The 3,248-nt window shown below is 50.4% G+C and overlaps 1 pseudogene; it reads right to left on the bottom strand.

The window, feature by feature from the left end:
- Positions 1–1,437: 1,437 nt before the first annotated feature.
- Positions 1,438–2,769, bottom strand: LOC148684714 (DNA-directed RNA polymerases I and III subunit RPAC2 pseudogene; annotated as a pseudogene).
- Positions 2,770–3,248: the final 479 nt, after the last annotated feature.

Below are 3,248 nucleotides of genomic sequence, written 5' to 3'. Positions count from 1 at the left end.
GTATTTGTATAATTTGGAATAATTGATATGATATGATTGGTTTGTAATTGGAAATTCCCCCCCCCCCGAAGCAAATAATAATAATTAAATGGTTATAATGTGATGAAATGAAACAAATTAGGTAGGGTGATGGCGAATAATCAGTTGTTTACCACACTGAAATGGGGTAAAAACCGAGAAGTATCTAGAGCCAGGCCCAAACAGAGGGTGGGCCATATGGGCCATTTGGCCCAGGCCTCCGATTCCAAAGGGGGCCTCGGTCAGGCTCACTTGTCTTATCTCAGCCGATTGTACCGCAGCTTCCTTTCTTGATTAGCTCCTGAACCCCAGAGACAAAGGCACAGGGCAGACTCATGTAAACAAATCCCCAAATCCCTTGCAGAATCCCAAAAATTTCCACCACCACCCCCAACAATCACAGGGTAGGTGGGGTTACCTGGCTGGTTGCCATCCATCTTTATATAGCTGGGGATGGGGCAAAGTTTGGTGAAGGGCTTTTCGGCCCAAGCTCATTTTTGTTTTCTTAGCAGCTATACTGCTCTTGGTCTTCGTTAGGTGAGTGTTTCTTACCTAATTCTGGGGCTGGGATGCGACCTGCTGGGCATCCTGAGGATGCCGGGGGCTGGCTCCGGGCAGTTGTGGAGGCCTTGGAGGCCTCCCACGGCCTGCAGGCTGATCGCAGAGCCTCCGCCGGCCTGGGGGAGGTTGGGGCTTGCCTCTGGGAGGCTGCAAGGCTTCGGAGGCTGACCGCAGCCTACAGGCTCATCGTGGAGCCTCCGCAGGTCTGGGGGGAGTTGGGGCTTGCCTCTGGGAGGCTGCAAGGCTTCGGAGGCAATCGCAGCCTACAGGCCCATCGTGGAGCCTCCGCAGGTCCGGGGGAGGTCGGGGCTTGCCTCTGAGAGGCTGCAAGGCTTCGGAGGCCAATTGTGCCCTACTTCAGAGTGAATGTATTTGTCAAAATAATTGACTTTGTTATTGTTGGACTGACACGGCGATTTTCTGCTGTTAGGGAAATATGTGACCTTTTTGATTTTTGTGGAAGTTCCAACACTTCAATGAGGATGAACTGATACAAAAATGCACTCGGTTTCACTTGCGATACTCGAAACATATTTCCCGTGATGAAATTCAGAGTGAAGTGCTCCTCCTTAAGCGGATTTTCGATACAAATTTCAAACTTATTTCTCCGTCACCGAAAGAAATTGCTGATCAAATACTAAACTTGAAGATGGGGTTGGAACCGCTGCCCCCAATTCACATTTGCTGGAGCCTGTCCAGGAGGATACCATGGTTAACGGCATCAAATGCCAACGAGATAACAAGAAGCAGGAGCAAGGTCACACTCCCCATCCCACACTCTGCAAAGGCCATCCATCAGGTCAACCAAAGCAGGCTAAGTTTCATGGCCAGGACTGAACAGCGGATTGGAACTCAAGACTATGCTTCCTCCATAGTCACATCCTTCTTGGCATTGTACTCTTCCACACTTGCCTCAAATTTGCTGAGTATGTGCTGGCAAACAACCATGAGATCCTCCAGCCCCTTCTGGAACATATCAACAGCCGGTAGGCCTCCATTGGTCTGGATCATAGCTGCCAAGTATCCCGTATCCGCCGGGAAAACCCCTTTTTTCTCACCGTTTCCCGGCGGTCTCCCGTTTGGCAGAGAATCCCGGCATTGTCCCTTAAATTCAATTCTCCCTGGCGGCCATTTTTCTGGTGCCGCTTTGCCCTTCTATGGCGGCACCGGAAGTCGCTTCCGCGCATGACCGGAAGTTGCGTGACCTTCTATGGGCATCAGAAAATGGCGGCGCCGGCGCCGGAAGTCGCTTTTACGTGTTTCCGGTCATGCGCGGAAGCGACTTCCGGCGCTGGCGCCGCCATTTTCTGGTGCCCATAGAAGGGCGAAGCGCCACCGGAAGTTGCGTCACGCAACTTCCGGTCGTGCGCGCGCTGCCGATCCCGGATCTTTACAATCCGGACTTGGCAGCTATGGTCTGGATACGGAGGTTTATTTTTCTTTCAAAAGGATGGGTGATGCTATATCCACAGAACGATATCTATATAGCTATACAGTGGTACCCTGCAAGACAAATGCCTCACACAACGAAAAAACCGCAAGACGACAGTGTTTTGCGTTGCGCGAGGCATCTCGCAAAACAAAGTTTTATATGACCGTGCTTCACAAGACGAATAGGGACGCATTACAGTAAAGTCCCTTGCCCTCACTGCTGTGCCACGCTCGCCCTTGGGGATCCACTGCCGCCCGCTGCTGTTGTCGGTCCGGAATCGGCCGCGCGCTTTCTCCCGCTCGCCCTAGGGCCGGGCCAGGATCAGCCCCTCAGCGCCGCCGCTGCTGCACACTTTCTCCCGCTCACCCTAGGACCGGCCCAGGATTGCCCCCCTCAGCGCCAGCGCTGCCGCTGATCAGCTGAGAAGCGGGTACAGTACAGTGTACTGAGTGTTTGCAAGTGTGTGTGTGTGGAGGCAAGACGAATAGGAACACATTAATTAAATTTCAATGCATTCCTATGGGAAACCGTCCCTTGCAAGATGAAATTTTCGCAATATGAAACGACAGCAGAATGAATTAATTTCGTCTTGCGAGATACCATTGTATCTTCATGGTTTTTCATGATCATTTTCAAGGGAGTTGCCAAGGGTGTGGTCCTCATTGTGGAGCACAAACGTAAAACAGTTATTATCTGTCCCATCTGCCCGTACCATCTGCAGCACTCGCGACTTCTTCCCGTCCTCCTCGTCCCCCATCCTCTTCCTCGCAAGGCCGCCAAGCGCAGAGGACCTAAAAAGCACTGTTGTATACCTATATTTTCTGTTTTGTCTTTATATGCAATAAAATTATTTTATTGAAATAAAATTATTTGTCGGCATAACTTTTGTAAAAATTATTTACTGTATATACTTACTTATTTATAAGACTTCAGTGATCCCCAGGGGGGGAAAGGGGGATCCACATTATCTACCTGGCCTGGGCCTCTGCCTGGCTCTGCAAGGGCCTGTCTAGAGCCACCTAGCGACAGGTAGAGGAATCTATGTCAGCCAGCCATTGGGATTTAAGGGAGGGAGAAGTCTCCAGCGGGCTCTAGCAGAGAGAAGAGGGGATCTTCTTTTAGACTTCCCATGCTTCAAAATCTGGGGATTCTGAATAACAATACTTGCTCCCATCCTAGTCCAAATTTTAAATTCTTATCATTCTAATCCATTATAGTCCCGATCTTTCCCAACAGT

This window comes from Zootoca vivipara, chromosome 8 (genome assembly GCF_965207765.1).
Source record: "Zootoca vivipara chromosome 8, rZooViv2.hap1.1, whole genome shotgun sequence".
Taxonomy (NCBI): Eukaryota; Metazoa; Chordata; class Lepidosauria; order Squamata; family Lacertidae; genus Zootoca; species Zootoca vivipara.
Note: the sequence above shows the minus strand (reverse complement) of the source record. Positions and strands in the feature narration are given on the sequence as shown.